Source organism: Crocuta crocuta, unplaced genomic scaffold (assembly GCF_008692635.1).
Source record: "Crocuta crocuta isolate KB4526 unplaced genomic scaffold, BGI_CrCroc_1.0 scaffold166, whole genome shotgun sequence".
Lineage (NCBI taxonomy): Eukaryota > Metazoa > Chordata > Mammalia > Carnivora > Hyaenidae > Crocuta > Crocuta crocuta.
This window is the reverse complement of record NW_027531018.1, coordinates 799,309-816,824: the sequence shown is the minus strand read 5'-3', so window position 1 is coordinate 816,824 and position 17,516 is coordinate 799,309. Positions and strand designations below refer to the sequence as shown.

Sequence of the window (17,516 nt, the reverse complement as noted above, 5' to 3'; positions counted from 1 at the left end):
CCCCTTTCAGCACACTCTACAACATTCCAAGGCAAAGCCATCCACACCCATGGTTTTCACTTCCATGTGTATGATGATGATTCTCACAAATATCCTAAATCTTCAGCCCTCTGTGTCTTCATATCCAATGCCTACCACATCCCTTCGCCTGATGCCTCACAGAGCCTTTCAAGCACGACATGTCCCAAACTGAAGTTGGATCTTTACCCCTACTTAGAGTTTTCCAATGGTTTTATATTGCACATAGAAAAGAAAAAAAGTCCATGATTATCACCATGGTCTTTCAGGTCCAGGGGTCTAAATGGTCTAACTTCTAGCTCCCTTGTCTACATCATTGTCTAAACTTTCTTTATGACTTACTCTGCTCAAGCCAAACTGGCTTCCTTGCTGTTCCTCCAATAAGCCATGGATCCACTTATCATAGGGCATTTATCTTGTTACTCTCTCTGCCTGAAACGCTATTGCCCCAGATCAGATAGCCACAAAACTCTCTTCCTCATCTTACTCAAGTTTCTGCTGAAATAACAGCTGCTCATAGAATCCTCTCTGACTAATCTATCAAAATAGCATCCTCATCACTCTCTATGCCCTTACCCAGCTTTATTTTTCTTCAAAGTAGGTACCATCACATTATATGAATGTGTTTTTTTGTCTGTTTACCCTGTTCACTAGAATATAGGTTTCTCTATTTAACTGATGAAATTCTCACCATCCAGAAGATTTGAGACAATGTAAGAACTCAATAAATAATTGATGAGTAAATGATTAATTTATCTCCTTCCCCTCTCTTACTCTATCCCTCCAAACTGTGTGTTCTCCAAGATTCTAGGTAAAAGGTACATGATTTTCCCAATCCTAGCCTAACCCAGAAGCTTGACCTTTAGCCTCAACCTCTATCTCTTCTCTCTACCCACATCCCATTTATCATGCATCTAAGTATATCTTCCTAAGTCTCTCTCCTATCACATCTGATCTCTCCATTTCCACTGCTGTGGCCTTGTTTTCACTGTAATGGATCCCTTTGTAAACCTGATAAAAGCTAGGGGTCTTCTCAGGAAAATATTCATGGAAACACTGTATTCTTCATAAAAGGGCTTCTAGATTTTCCAAAGCCCAGTCTCTAGACTTCCCTCCCCAGGTGCCACAATGGCCAAGGGTAAAAATCTCTACCTTAAAAATTCCTTATTTCTTATCTGAATAACTGTGATGTCTGCTGTGCTCTGAATTTTGTGCCCCTCCCCGCCTCACCAGAAAATGCATATATTCAAATTCCAATGTGATTATATTACGAGGTAGGCTTTGGGTGGTGATTATGTCATGGGAGGTGGGCGCATATGAATGGGATTAGTGACGTAAATGGACTCTGGAAAACTAGCTAACTTTTTCTCCATGCGAGGTTACATGGAGAAGATAGTGGTCAATGAAGGAGGGAGCTCTCGTCAGACACCAGATATGCTGGCACCTTTATCTTGGAATCCCAGCCTCCAGACCTGTAAGAAATAACTGTTTGTTATTTATAAACCATCCCATTTATGGTATTTTGTTATAGTAGCCCAAATGGACTAAAACAGTGTCCTCTGACAGGTCTCCCTGCCACCAAGCCTATCCTTCCTTCCACCCGGTTTCCACAAGAACAGCTTTTAACAGTGCAGCTTTGTCCAGGGCCTTCTATGTGTCCCTTGTAATACCTGTTAATGGTCCTCCATCACCTTAGGAGCAATCCCCTCTATGCAGGTGCAAGCTGCTGCTTATTCCTCTAGCCTCAGCCCTTTAATGTTCCACACCCACACTCAGCTGGAGCTATTCTGAAAAACTCCTCTCTCACACCTGTGTGCCTTTGACTGTGAAGGTTCTTTGCCCTACCTGGATCCTCACTTCCATCTGCTCGGCTACCTGCTACTCATCTTCCCCCAAACAGATCAAGGATTATCATGAAAGGATGTATCTGATATCCTGGGGCTTAACTAGAGACTCTTTCCTCATATATGACTATCTTATGATCATTATCTTGTCCATTTCCCCTGTCAGATGGTGCATCACTGAGAACAGGGGCTGTTTTGTTAATTTCTGTGGCACATAGTAGGTGCTCAATAAAGGTATATTGAACAACCAGATGGGATGATCAGGTAAAAGAAGGGAGAGGTGGAAGCAGCATGTTTTAGATTCATATAAATGGGGCAGGTATAGCCAACACAGCTTCCAAAATAGGAAAATCCATATTTACAGAGGAAATAAAGCTGATAGTTCTTCCATTTACAAAAAGGATTCACCACAAGGGGCCTCTAAATAGCAGGTATTTTAACCAGCCTATGTAAGTGTTTGTTTACAGATCATTAATCATTTTACAAAGAAGCCAAAAGCTCAAGTGCAACCAATCAGAGCCTTTAGAACTGAGTCACAAGGCTTCTGAAATTACTCTACAAGTTAACAGGAAGAATGATTCAATGTTAAGCTCTACAATTAACACATAACTTTTCAGGAACAAGCCAGAGAGAGAAAGGAAAGGAAAGGAGGGAGGGAGAAAGAAAAACCACAGCAACAGAAGCAATAATGTTGAGAAGTCTAACTGAAACACCCAAGAACTGCCTTAAANGGGTTCCAAAATTATTATGTAACTACAAGAAGGCCTTCATAGTAGTCAGTAAAGACAAATATCTCAATTTCTAGTGAAGACTAAGATACAGAGAGATCTTGTCTTGGCTATTAATATGTACCTAAGAATTCAAATGTATTTACTCTGATGCTAACCCTAAAGTTCACTCGTCTATTCACCAAATATCAGTTGAGTCCCTGGCACATGTCAGTCCATGTGAGATAAAATGCTGACCAAGATCTAGGCAATCTCTTGCTCTCAAGGAACTTGCATTTTAGAGGGAGGAGCAAGCGATCAATTAACACACAGGTAATTTACTACAGTGAAAGTAGTAGCAAAAGAGTAAGAAAGTGATGTGACACTGAGGGTGGGGATTCCAGGAGCTTCTCTAGACAGAGAAGGCGAGTGAAGCCTTCGGGGAGCACATCATCAGGGCTGAGCCTGATGGATGAGGAGGCAGCCACAGAAAGATCTAGAGAAAGGCACTCTGGAAAAGGGACCATCAAAGTCCAAAACCTGAGATGCGAAAGATCTAAGAGCCAAAAAGCCCTTAAACCAAAAAGAGGCCACTCTAACTGCAGTTCAGTGAAGTAACATAGCCTGGATGGGGTTGGAAGGCAGACTATGCAGAGCTTTGTAAAATGAATAAGGACTGTGGGATTATTCTAAATGCAATGGGAGGCCATTATTTCGTCAGGAGACGATATACTTAGAAATAATCACTCTGGCGTCTATGTGGAGAATAGGGCTTGAGGGAAGAAGAAAATAGCACACCAGTTAGGGGGCTATTGCAGCAGTACCAATGGAAGATGACAGTGGTGTGGACCAGGGTAGTAGTAGAGGCAGACAGATGTGGGCAGATTGCAGATCTAGCTGATATGGGGCGCAGAACTGTTGTAAGCGATGGCAAGTGAGGCCTCTCTAAGATTCTTTCTCACTCAGACATTCTGTGACTATTACTTGGGTACCATGGCTACCAAAGTGGAGCTCTTTGGTTGAGGAACTCTGCCTGGCATGAATGCTGGGCAGAGCCACACTTGGGTCACACTGTGATAATCACAGGCCCATGAGTTTGGGGTGAGAATTCCTATAAATCCATCACTTGAGAAACCCAGAAGAAATCCATTCTTTGCATTCTAAAAGTTCTCGTAGCTAGCTCTGCTTCATCTTCCTTCTTGCCCTAAACCCGGAACACTCTCTTGGGGATTCTCTATTTCAGGGAATGGTGTCACCGATCCAACCAGAAGACAGCACACCATTTTTGACAACTCTGTTGCAAACTGACCAAAGTCACGTTGGTTGATCACAATTACTCTGTATTGGGTAGCTAATGGCATCTCTCAAATGTTAGAGGAAGATAGGGGCTATAGGTCTCTTCCCCAACAACCTCACAATCAGAGCGTGTCTCAGACCAGATCCTGCCTCACTGACAGAGGCAGTGACAGAACTTTTCGTGCAAAGTTCACCTTGAGACAGATGCAACCATACCCCATGGCAGGATTCAGTTAACTGAGGCTAGTGGTTCTCAACTGGAGCAGATTTTGTCCCTTAGATTTGCCTTCCAGGCAATTTATGGAGATATTTTTGTCTTTAACAACTGGGGACATGCTCCTAGCATCTAGGAATGCTAGGCCAGAGATGTGGCTAACCATCCTACAATGCATTCCATCTATCCCCAGGGTCACTATATATACCTTTCTGAATAGTTATAGAATCCGTCTCTCACCTCTGCCTTCTACTGCCCTAGTTTGGATCTTCAGCATTTCAGACAAAGCCTTCCTCCCACCCACTTCCCAGCACCCCCTGTTTCTTCTGGCCCAGTCTCCCACCCTGCTATGAGACTGCTCTTCCCAAACTAGGACTGGTATCCCACTTTTGAAAATTCTCCAGTGTCTCTTCTGTGCACAATAAACTCACTCTTTGCTTTCTCTCCTACCTCTTCTCCTTGGGCATTTCATTTCCACCTGCTACAGTTGCTTTAGTGTACCACATTCTTCTAAACCTCTGTGCCTTTGTACATGCTATTCCTCTGCCTGGAAGGCCCTCCTGTCCCCTTTTCTTACTCCTTTCCACCTTTCTGGGTACCCAGAGCTTGAGCCTAAACTCAAATACTGTCTCGTCCTGTGACAAATCCAGGCCAATCCTGGGCCTCCGTGCTGACCTTGCCTTATTCTATACAAATCTTCACTGAAGTCAATGCCCCAGTTATCTTTTCATACTGTGACTATTTGCGTGGCTACTACCCTCATAACTCTAAACTCCTATATGACTAATTCATTGGGCCCAGCATGCTACCTGTTATACCACAGGCAGCAGCTAAATATTTGCTCAATAAATGATCACTTGCTATGCCCTGGGTTGTCTGGTTTTTGCTTTTAGTTTTGTTTTTTAACAGATTTTAAATTCTTCAAATTTTCTGAGGATGAAGTGATACAAATGTGATACTGTGGTTTTCAAATCTCAGTGTGCCTAAGAATCCTCCTAAAGACTTGTTTCAAAAGCAGATTCTGGGGTCCCCAAATGCCCATGTAGTTTTTAAAATTAATTAATTTTTAAAAAGTGAGATTTAATTTATGTATCATAAAATTCATCTTTTAAAAGTACACAATTCAGTGATTTTGTAGTATACTCACAAAGTTGTACAATTGTCACCACGATTGAATTCTAAAATATTTTTATCATTCTGGAAAGAAAACCATATTTATTAGCTGTCACCCTCTGTTTACGCTACCCCAACCCTTGGCAGTCACTAAACTCCTTTCTGGTGTCTGTGGGTTTGACTAGTCTGAGTATTTCCTATATTGGGTTGTTGGGTATTTTTGCTGTTGTTGAGTGGTAGGAGTTCTTTACGTATTTTGGGTATTAATCCTTATCAGATATATGATTTGCAAATATTTTTTCTCATTTTCTGTGTTATCTTTTCATTCTCTTGATAGTCTTTTGATGTATGCATTTTTTAAATGTAATGACGTCCAATTTATTTTTCTTTTATTTCTTGAGCATTTGATGTCATATCTAAGAAACCATTGCCTAATCCAAGGTCACAAAAATTTATGCCTATGTTTTCTTCTAAGAGCTTTATTAACGCTTACATTTAAATCATTGATCCATTTGAATTGGCTTTCACATGTGGTGTGAAGTAAAGGTCCAACCTCAGTGTTTTGTATGTGGATATCCAGTTGTCCCAGCACCATTCGTTAGAAAGGCTATTCTTTTCCCCATTGAATGGTCTTGACAGCCTTGTAGAAAACCAACTGATGATAAATGTAAAAGTTAATTTTGGATTCTCAGCTATGTCCCATATATGTATATGGGACTATATGAGTCCCATATATATAGCTATCTGAGTGTGTGGTACTGGCATACTATATATATATGGATATAGTTGAGTATATATATATATATATATATATATATAGTATGCCAGTACCACACACTCAGATAGCCAAGGAGCCAAGGAGCCACATTTAGAAAAACCTTGGTCTAAATTACAGTTGCCGTAAATAAGAGTTAATCCAAAACAATGGTTCCCAACCAGGCTGAACATCAGCATCATTACAAGAGTTTCAAAAAGAAAAACCTCCTGCTCTCCAGGTGTTCCTCTGCCCTATCTCCCTCTCATCCCATAGGGTTTTGATTTAGCAGATGGCTAGAAGGCTCAGGAACTGCTGTTTTTAAAATGCCACACTCATGATCATCCAGAATTGGGAATTGCTGGTCCAGGTGATCATTTAAAGTCCTTTCCAACACAAGGGACCTATAAGGTTAGGAAAAGAGAAAATATAAGGTAGAGTTTGACCCCAAAACATGTTAAATGATCATCCTATGTATATTTGACTTTCAGAAGGCATCTTTCTGATGAAATAAATTTGAATATGATTTTATGAAAAACAATTGAAATCAAAGGACCAGTAGTACTCAGACGTCTAGATTAGGAGGAGTTATGTCGTAGTATTAATGCAGATGTGGGCACTTGTCCCAAGGCCAGGCACAGTGCCTTCCTTGGGCTCCCACAGCCGCATGCTCTATTGATGCTGTGTCTGTCTCCCCCCACTAATCTCTGGAACTTCTCAGAAACAGATTTTTTCCACTTTGGATTTCCAGTGCCCATCGCTGGGCCTAGAAAATTGCAGGTATTCAATAAAATGTCACATTAAACTAAACATAGTTTCTATATTTAATCAAATGCACAGATAAGGTCAAATAGCAGGCTTTATGTAAAAATGCTAGGTATCTGATGCTTTGAAAACAGAACTGGGAGGGAATTAAGCAGTGGGATTAAAAAGATTATTTTTTAAAAAACCAAGCAATTCTTTTTGTACCATGTTTATCATCTTAGTCCTTACCCGCCTGCCTACTGACTGTATTCCTCAGGGTCCCAGCAGGAAACAGATGGCTCAACAGAGTTGAATGGAGGAACTACTTCCAGGGGGGTGGGCAGAATTAAGGGGACAACAAGAAATGAAGTCTGTGGGACTCGTAACAGTGAGATGTCCTGACCATCTCTAGGCCCGAAGGGCCCAGGGGACAGAGTAGAGTGGTCAGAACACAGCGAGAGCTGGAACTCAGACAGGGCTGCACAGCAGGACCTACAGCTGTTGGCATGATATGGGCAGAAAAGAGCACAGCATTTCTCAGGAAGGTTGGCCAGCGAATCACCAGCATACTCACCCACGAGGAAGAGGAAGACCTGGACATTCCACAATAACCCATTGGGAAAAACAGAAATGTAAGGGGCTGGGGTGCAGCATATCAGCTAAGCTTCTTCGTCTTCAGCTGATTTGACCTTTCTGGAATGTTGTGCTTTCATTAATTCATTTATCAAATACTTGAGTCTTTTCATGTTGTTCAGCACTGTTTTTGGCCCTGGGGATACAAAGAGGAGTAAGACACATATCCTGCCTTCAGAAAGTTTTCAGCGGGGACTGAGGGACACAGGCAAGCAATGACAATACAATAGGGCAATGGTAGGTTTATTTGTTGCCTAGGGCTGTCATAACTTCCCAGTAACAAAGTACCACAAACTGGGTGGCTTACACAATGGGAATTTACTGTCTCACAGTTCTGGAGCCTGGAAGTGTGAGTTTAAGGCGTCAGCAGGGTTGATTGCCACTGAGATCTGTGAAGGAGAATCTGTCCCAGGCCTCTCCCTTCGCTTCTGATGGTTTGCTGGCGATCTGCGGCATCCTTTGGTTTATAGAAGCATCTTCCCAATCTCTGCCTTCTTCTCTACATAGCATTCTCCCTGTGTGTGTGTGTCTATGTCCAAGTTTCCCCTGTTCATAAGGGCACACTAGTTATATTCGATTAGTTGCCACCTTTCTCTAGTATAACCTCGTCTGAACTAAATACATCTGTAATGACTCTATTTCCAAATAAGATCCCATCTGAGGAGCTGGAGATTAGGACTTTAACTATCAATTTTGGACACAGAATTCAACCCGTACAGTGGGGATGGGCTCAGGGTATTATGAGAACACATACAAAATGGTTGTGGAGGAGGAAAGAAGAGAAGGCGACTTTGTCGGTCTTAAGGGGATGAGTGAGAGTCAGCCAAGTGAAGAGATGAGCAGAGGAGGGAGAGGAAGAGGCCAAGGCACTTGGGGAAACAAGAGATTGCACTCGTGATCTGGTGCTTAGGAGAGCTCAAGGCTGCAGAGAAGGACCAGCCCTCCGGTCACACAGGACCTTTACCACCTGCAGAGAGCCCAGCCCAGAAAGAAACAATGGAAGGGTTTTAAGCAGGGACTTAACAAGTGCAGTTTTGCCTTTCAAAGGATTGCTCTGACAGATAGGTAGAAGATGGTAAGGATTGCAAATGGAGCAAACATCCGGGAGGCTGTGGTGTGGGGCCACGTGAGAGAGTGGTATCAGGAACAGCAGGAAGAGAAGGCGTAGGTTTGACCAATACTGAGAGGGACTTGGTGATTGCAGTGCCTGAGCAGAGAAGAGTAGGGGAGCAACAGCCCCACCCCTGCAGCAAGGCCTCAGTGTCATGAGCAAGGTGCAGAAGAGATAGTTTTAGCAGGAAAATTGTCCCTGATTGTGGCTCTGGTAATACTGGATTACTGGTGCTTATGGGAGAAGATAAGAGTAAAGATCTTGAGGGGCGCCTGGGTGGCTCAGTCGGTTAAGCGTCTGACTTTGGCTCAGGTCATGATCTCACGGTTTGTGGGTTCGGGCCCCGCGTTGGGCTCTGTGCTGACAGCTCAGAGCCTGAAGCCTGCTTCGGGTTCTGTGTCTCCCTCTCTCTCTGACCCTCCCCTGTTCATGCTGTCTCTCTCTGTCTGTCTCATTAAAAACATTTAAAAATTTAAAAAATAAAAAGTAAAGATCTTGATTAGAAAGAGGGACTTAGGAGTTCTTTGTAGGTCTGACAAGAGAGAATGAGATTCACCAGGGAGTGTGTGTGGCAGAGGAAGACATGCTGCGAGTGACAACAGAATCCTGGGGAACACCCCATGTGCCTGCCGCCCGTGCCTGTGATAGGCAGAGGAGAGGAGGAGGCCTTTCTGAGGGATCGTGGAAAGCAGAGAATGTAACATGGAAGTTAAAGAATTAAAGAATCAGGACACTTCAAAGAAGGGTAATCCATATTCTTTTTTCTTAAGTTTATTTTGAGGGAGTGCGAGAGGTGGGGGAGGGGCAGAGAGAAAGAAGGGAGAGGGAGAATCCCAAGTAGGCTTCTTGCTGTCAGCATAGAGCCCAGCATAAGGCTTGAACTCACAAACTATGAGATCATGACCTGAGCTGAAATCAAAAGTCAGACGCTTAACTGACTGAGGCACCCAGGAGCCCTGGGCCATCCATATTCTTAAATGCTTCAGTAAGTTCTAGTAAGAAAAGGACTGCAACTAATGTATTCAATTTGCTGCCAGGGAAGTCGTGGGCCACCTCGGCAACAGCAGTGTTAGTATTGTGGTGGGTGGGAGCAGAGGCCAAAGAGCTGAGGATGAATGGATGTGAAGACGGCAAGAAGTCTGGAAGAGAATGGAAGACATAAAGTTTTGAAGTGACTAGAGGAAGACGTGGGGCATGAAACTTGAGTACGATTAGAGGCTTAAAGGGAGATGGAAGAGATTTCATCAAAATGAAATAGAATAACCATCAAAGTATGTCAGTAGGCATCAAGGGGGAGAGTAAAGGGCACAGAAAGGGGAGCACGCCTCTGAGCCTGAAGATGAAGAGGAGTATGCATGGGTAAGTGTTTTTAGGAAGTGGGCAAGGCATTGTGGGGGAATGAACCTGATGACCTTGAAGTTAGAGATAAGTTTGTCTGCTGAGTGTGAGAACGAATCAAGGTTGAGCAAGAGCCTTGGTGAGAGTGTTGGAAGACTTGGAGTGGCCACCCAGGGGCACAGAGAAGTGAGCTCTCCGAGGGCAGGGGAAGGCAACATGGGCAGCAGGAGGACCCGTGGAGGCTGGGGGCCATGAACTTGTGGTGGCCCAGCCTATACAGGAGTGTCCATTTCCCCAGGAGTGTTTGGTCTCTAAAACAGAGCAAAGACAATGGGATGAGGGCTTCTGTGCATCCATGTCTGGATTTTGCTTGGTGACAATTGTGGGCAGCTAAGGGATCTGGAGAGATCTGTGAGCCACTGGGTCCAGGTAGGAGATGAAGGAAGGCAAGGGCAGGAGAAGCCTGATAAATGAGGAGAAGATGGAGACATCAGCGGAAGTATGGATGCAAGAAAGCTGGAAGAACGCGCAGATGTGATCCAAAGGGACACACTTACCCTGCTTACATTTTGCTGAGTGTGACGTACGAGTGAACAGCAAATCTTCACACGAACAAGTCCATGATCCCTTTGCAAATTGCTCATGTAAAACCGTTGAAGCTGGATTGAAGGGGAAACTATATAAGATGCATCTCAGCTACTTTGGTCAGGGCCCTTTAGGCTGGGTCCCACCATGATGTCAGGAATTATTATTCTTGGGGTGGGGATTGTTTAGAAAATGAAAGAAGAGAGCATCTGTTTTTTTTTTTATATAATCTTTATCAGAATCTGATGAAGTAGTTCAGCCCTTTTTCAAGACAGTGTATAGCAACAGATAATGGTGCCTTTCCATGAATAATGAATCCCCACTTTACAGGGAGAGTGTGGATGAAGGGCAATGAGTTGAAGGCTCTAGCAGAGTCTCTGGCTGCATTTTGTGAGCTGGGCGAGTGACCGATCAATGGCAGAGAACGCGGCAGCTGACCAGATGCATTCATCCCATGCTGGGCGCACTGAGACCCGAGTTCTGATATGCAAAGAGAGCCCGGGCCGCTTGTCAAATCACCAAACAGGATGTTGGCCATGCAGCAAACAGGCCTGCAAGCTGTTGACAGCCAATGTCAGGCTGCCAGAGCCGGGCCCCACCGCATGATGGGCACGGCCCCAAAGGCTGGGCGGCAATCTGTATTCCAACGCACACCCTCGGCCACGCTGCTGGCGCTCCAGGCCGACGCATCAAGCGATGCCCGTGCTCTGGGTCCAGAGACACTGTTGTGCAGCGCACACAGGCCCCTTTGTTTAGCAACAACGCAGGCATGAATGGAGGCAGCTTCCTTTGGTTCTTTCCTCAAGGCCTGGAAAGAAAGGCCTTGTAGTCCAGCTGCCTGACTCATCAGCTTTGGGAGTGGAGGGGGCTTCTTGCCGAAAGCAAGTTGGTTTTAGCACACCCAAACACGGAGCTTTAAGAGGCTTGGCCAGAACTGTGGCAAAACCCCACTCAGGTGTCCCCAGGCCTGCGTGGCGCTGGCCGGGGGCCCTTGGCAGCCCCTGCTCATTAAACGGGTTAAGAAAGTGTCTCCGGCAGAGAAGGCTCAGTCAACACGGATGCTCTGGTGCAATCTTTTCAAATGACAGAGAGCCTCTTGCTTTGTGTGTGGAAAAAGCTGAAGAGCAAGATAGGTTCAATATGGGGCCCAGGAGCGGTTGAGTAATTACCATTTTCTCCTTCTGTGGCTGTTTCATTTCCCCTGAAGTGATCTTCTATCCACTGAAGGACACTTGGTGATCCAGGGCAGGGCCGTTCTCTCTCTGCCTCCAACCATGCCACCGGACACGTGCATGAGGGAAGCAGCCAGCGGGGAAGATGGGTTCTGAAGGCCATTTTTCTGTGACCCTAGAAAAGGACCTAGATCGTCACCTCCCAGGCCTCGGCTAGTGGTGACAAGTGGGCTCCATCCCAGGGGAAGGGAGACCTAGTTTCGGTTCATAATGAAAAACCATTTCCTTTTAAAAAAAGAAAAACATCTTTGTGACCCTAAAGGAATGATTTCCTTATTTTTTGGCTCCAGAAAAGACCTGCTGCAGAAAGCCTTTGAGTAATTCCAAAAGCTTTCGGCGTGGCCAACATCCTGTTTGGTGATGTACAATTTCCCAGCAAGGAGGAAGGCCCAAGAGAGCCCCCCGGGTTCCTGGCGCTAGGTACCTTTGGCGCCCACAGGCCAGGAGTCACACAAGAGCAGTGGAGAGAAAGGTGGTGGTAGGAGTTTTGCCCAGGTGGCAGGGACTGCGTTCTTCCCCTGCCAGGGTCTGCGCCATGGCGCCCTCCTCCATGGGGTTCCCTTATGAAAGAGAAGTCATACTCCCCCCCTGCTTGACACCAGCTCAGGGTATGATTCATTTCCTGTCACTCCAACACCCAGTTCAACACGCAGCAGGGACTGAGATATTCAGTGGATGGATAGACGTTATAAGGACTGAAAGGCATGTTTCTTTGTACTTTAGCTCTATCAGCTTTGTTTACAGACTAGACCAAGGCATGTAACTCTTGAAAGTCTTCCAAATCTAGAAATCTGGGCATTTTTATACCACGGCTTCCAGCTCCTCAGCAGGGTGCCCTTCAAGGAGAGACCAATGCAGCTGAATTGAGCCTGGACAGAGAGTACCTGCTTGCTCCCCCAACCCCATCCCTGAAGCTGGCCCAGGTCCAGGAGAGTTCTAGGACTTGGAGTACGAGCCACAGGAGTTAGAAAGCATATACCATAATTTGGCTCCTCTACTTCTCCCTGACTTCTAAGAAAATGTAAACTTCTCTAGGGAGCAAGCCCACCCCTCCGCTATTGACTTTCATACCCTTCTCCTCCTTGCTTCCCTCCTTATATTAATTCAACATACATTTATTCAAAGCATACTGGGCGTTGGACATTGTTGGTGACTAGGACTCTAAGATGATTCAGACCCATCTGTGAGTTTATAAACCACTGGACTAAGGAGAGGTGCATATATTCAGCATTTGTCTCAAAGTTGCTGACACACGTCCACATAGGGAGCTACCCTGGTGGGGGCACCTCACCAACAGGAAAAAAAAATCCCAGATATTTTTTGTTTTTCATTTGGGAGATTTGGTTTAGTGGTACCCTCATATCACCTTGAACTGATATTTGCACCTTACAATAATTTGCACATTGCCTCTTTTATTCCTCACAATAATCCTGAGATCAGAGATTTAATCTGGCGTACAAATGAAGAAACTGAGTCACAAACTAAGTCATTGTTCAGCCGCAGGGCTAACAGAAGCTTTGAGCTCAGGATGCCTGAGGGCAGCCCTGGCTCTTCCTACTCCACGAAGCTGCCTTCCCAGCAGGCCAGCAGCCCAGCGCCTTCAGATGGGGAACCTGGTCAGTCCTTTTAAAGGGGATGAGAAGAGAGCTCCAAAGCCAGAGTGTAGCCTCCACTTTTCTTTTTTTGGCCTCAGCTGCTTGTCTGTTTTTCAGTTTCCAAACTATAAAAAAGAAATAAAAATAGGGATAAGACTGTTCTGTTGCTTCCTTAATGAACCCACCTGCTGGCTATTGCCAAAAAATTCCTTTAAAGAAGCACAAATCTCTTCATTCTGCAGGTATAAATAAAAAGCTTAAGATGCAAATGCCTGGAAGCCTTAACACACAGATATAAATAAGTTCCACTCAAGTCCAAATGATAATAGAATATTCTATCCTGCTCGTTTTGAGCTAGAAAGCAGAAATAAAAATCACCAGTAGTCCCAAAGCTTTGCAGTATTTCTATAGGTAAAAAGTATACAGATAGAATGTTTTTGAGCATCTACTCAGTGCCAGGCACTGTGCTGGGTGCTAAAGATTCAATGGTAACCCAGATAGACACGGTACCTTCTTCCATGGCACTGAGAGCTGAGAGAGAAATGCAAAACTTAGGTGAGTAAATGAGAGCAAGCTTACAGTGAAGGGGACTAGAGAGAGGTCTTCCCAGGCAGAGGGAACAACGTATTCAGAGGCTCCAGGGTCAGTGTGGCGCGTGTAAAGGGACCCAGAAGTGGAGAGCCAGGTAAGGCAGGTAAGGGCGGCCGCAAGGTATGAGAAAGGTCTTTGGTGAGGGACCTTGAAACTTGAACTCAAGCTTACAGGGCACTGAAGGAGAGCCTGAAGGGCAATGGGAAGACATTCAAGGGCTTTATAGCAGGAAGGATCATAATATGGCTTGCATTTTTTAAAAATTTAATTTGCTGCAGCATCAGGAATAGGTAGGACTATAGTATGAACAATGCCGTCTGCGTCATTTGGGGGATGCTATGATGGAAAAGGGGAGATGGGAAGATAGATGCTCCAGAGATGTTAGCGTCTTAGAGTCTTGGAAAAAGAAATGAATGAGATTTGGTGATGGGATGTGGGGATCAAGAGGAGAGGAGTCCAGGATAATCCAAGTTCCTGAGGCTCGGCTGAGATGGGCAAGAGACAGTGCTGCCGGTGGACAGAAGGGCCACCACAGAAGGAACAGGGCTTGGAGGGAAGAGAATGAACTCAGTGTGTGGCATGTTGGGTTTAAGTCCACATGAGCATGGAGACACGTGGCGTTCATGCGGCGTTTTTGCCTTGTTTTTGCTCACACCGCCTTCCCTGGCCCATGCGGCTGGATCACCTCAACACCCAGCCGTTCTAGTCCTTCCTTCTGTCTTCCTTGAATCCACAAAACACAACACCTACAGACGGTGAAACAGAAACAAATGTTCTCATGCATTCGATGTTCCTCTCTGTGCGGTCTTCATTCCCTGGCAGAAGAGCAGAGGGAGAAGCCAGTTTCTGTGATTTGCACATTGGAGATGTTCTTCTTTACCAGATACCCGCTGCAGCGCAGATCACTGCCTCTCAGCAGCCTGTCGCAGGCACGTGCGCCAAATGTAGGATTCCAGAGAGCCCAGGGCAGGAGGGGAAAGACTGCCCAGGTCCGTCCCCATGTACTTTTGTGAGCTCTGCGTGTCAGCCTGGCTAATGGAATGATGGGCTGCTATTGACACGGCCCCATTTTTCAAAAGGCAAATAAAATTAAACCACCATGAGAGAAGCAATGCAGATAAAAAGTCCATCTCAAGACTTCTTATGCACTCTGCAGCTCACTTTTTTCTAAATCCTTTCATTGATTATATTGTCTTGAGAGAGAGAGAGAGGACAGAAGTCCTTCACGGTGGCTGAACTGTGCCTGCTATGATTTCTCCTTTCTGAACAAGTTTTTAGTCAATGGACAGAAAAGAGCCTTTTGCAAGGTACTCCCAAGCCTGGAAAACATTTGTCAAACTGTTCTGTCTAAATCCCTCCCCCGTGAAGATTTCTGTGCTCCAGGCCTCTTTCTTAAAGGCTTGGATCACTGTATACAGACAAACAGCAGAATTTCCCTTCCGGATAAAAGGTCTGTGAACAGGCTTTTAGGAGCAAGTGAGAGACCCTCTGTCTTTCCTCTTCCCCTGCCTCAGAGCTTCTCTTCCTCCCTCACACTCCTTCTTAAGTAAACAACAAATATAAAGGCCACAGTTAGAGACATCTGAAATCCCTGTGAGGAGAAGAAGACAGGGGCTCCTGGATCTCACAATAAAATTAAGTGGGTGTTTGGGCTCTGGTCCTCTAGAAGAGCAGAGACTTGGGCAAAAGAAGTGAGAGGTACTATTCAGATGGTGACGGTCAAAGGCGGGTAAGGGAAGTTCAAAGGCGGGTAAGGTAAGTCAAGGTGAGAATCGATTCCGTGGGGTGTGCTTCTGCTCTGTCCGGTGCTAGCTGAGAAAAAGAGCCAGGGGCTTAACAAAGGTCTTTACTTAACACAAGGGACTTCTCTGAAAAGAGAACAAGGAGAAATGCGTCTCATACTTCAGAATGATGCACAGGAAAGAGAAAGGGGAGAGATTAATCTTTAGGGCTCCCCGCCTATCTCTTACCTCCCGGTTGTTAAGTTTCACCCCAGAAGAAGCTCCTTCTTCCCGGACTTCCAGATTATGTCATTCAGATCCTCACCTCAGGAGCGAACGCCATACCTTCCAAGTATGGGGTGAGGGGTGGAGGTGCAAAGTGGGGTATCTGGGGCCCTGAGAGGGAGAGAGAGAGAAGAAGAAGGAGAGGAGAAGGAGGAGGAGGAGCAGGAGGAGGCAAAAGAGAAGAGGGAGGAAGAAGAGGAGAGGGGAGGAGAGGAGAGGGAAGAGAAGGGGAAGGGAGGGAAGGGAAAGGAGGGAGTGGCAGCAGATGTAGCTAAGGAGATCAGAGATGGAGCCTAATGTCTCTGTCCCAGTACAATGGCTATAATGGGTGATATCCTTTTCTTTCCATGGAACGGGATTTGGTAGAAATGGAAGGGAAAACACAAAAGAGGACCTGGGAGGGGTGTTCATAACAAAGGTCTGAAGGATATACTGAGTGTTTCTAGAAGAAAAGGATTGAAGGAATAAGGCTGGTTTTACCTGTGCATTTTGTATCTCAGGGACCTAGGGGCAGGGAGCTGTGAGGGAGCCTGATGGAGGGACCCCCGAAGCCAGGATCTGCATTGCGGAGGATTAAATACTCAAAGAGGCACACAGGGGCTTGCTCACAGAAAAGAGTGCTTATAAAACCAATCGCAATGGTTGGTGATGAGAAATGCTGCTCTGCACCCCAACCTGCTTGCCCCAAAAAAGGCCTCAGGGGATCTAGCGATGACTCACTGTCTCTCCAGCTTGTCCTAAGGATAGATTGTACATGCATCTGTGGGGAAGGCAAATGGGAGATGTCAAACTGAGCGCCCCTATTTCCTGGACAAGGGCAGGATTGGGCCCCTCTCCTTGGCAGAAGGGAAGGAACCAGGGCCCCCCTTAAATCTGTCCCATGGCCCATTCCACTTACCTGGCCAGAGGAATGACAGCTCACCCTGCTGCTTCTTTCCCAGGCCCCACGCCTGAGTGGGACTTGTGGACAAAGCACTCATTTCGGGGGCAAGGTTTTTGGGGTCCCTCTGTTGGCCACATGTTGCTCTCTTGGGAGTAAGTTGATTGGCTTTTTCCTGGCAGAGCTCCATCCAAGCCTCCTGGACGGTGTGCTGGATCCCTGCGAAGTCAGTTACTACGGAGGCAGTGCTTGGGCAAGATCAGGGTATCCACTGAAACAGGCCCATGATGTTTTGGACCCTTCAAGGCTAAACCTTGGTGACAATAAATATTATTCATCTAGCACTCCACAGAGTGCAAAATGCCTTCACCTTCACTTTCTTCTGTCTTTTTGTAATAACAAAACTGAAGTTGATGACGAACGATCTAGACTCATGAGGTTATTAAGAGTTCCCAAGGTCACACAGCTGATAAAGACCCGAGCCCAGGTCTTTTATTCCTAATTCTCCTCTGATTCTGTGTTGGACCCCTAAAGAGGAGCCTGAGAGATGAGAATTATGCATTTTGATTATTCTAATTTGGAAACATGGTTCAAAATGCCTGCATCTAAGGCGGCAAGGGAAAGTCTTATAGGCCTCCGTCTTCAGATGGCACCTACCCCACGCGATCATGGGCAACAGCCCTGAAATCCTCCCTATCAGGCATTTTCAGTCCTCACTTCCCACCCCTCCCACCTGAACTATTTTGAGAAGGAAATCAACAAGCATTTCCCAAGCTGCTTGTCTCTTGTTGGCTCCCTAGCAAGCGCGCTCTCGCTCTTGCTCTCCCCCTCCCTCTCCCTCTCCCTCTCTCTCTC

At 45.6% G+C, this 17,516-nt stretch overlaps 1 long non-coding RNA gene across 1 annotated transcript; it reads right to left on the bottom strand.

Moving 5' to 3' along the window:
- Window positions 1-6,021: 6,021 nt before the first annotated feature.
- LOC144237275 (uncharacterized) lies at window positions 6,022-15,956 on the bottom strand. Its single transcript, XR_013336808.1, has 3 exons — window positions 15,746-15,956; window positions 7,265-7,459; window positions 6,022-6,350 (listed from the first exon to the last, which is right to left on the bottom strand). It is a non-coding gene; the product is annotated as an uncharacterized LOC144237275 (long non-coding RNA).
- Between the last annotated feature and the right edge of the window lie 1,560 nt (window positions 15,957-17,516).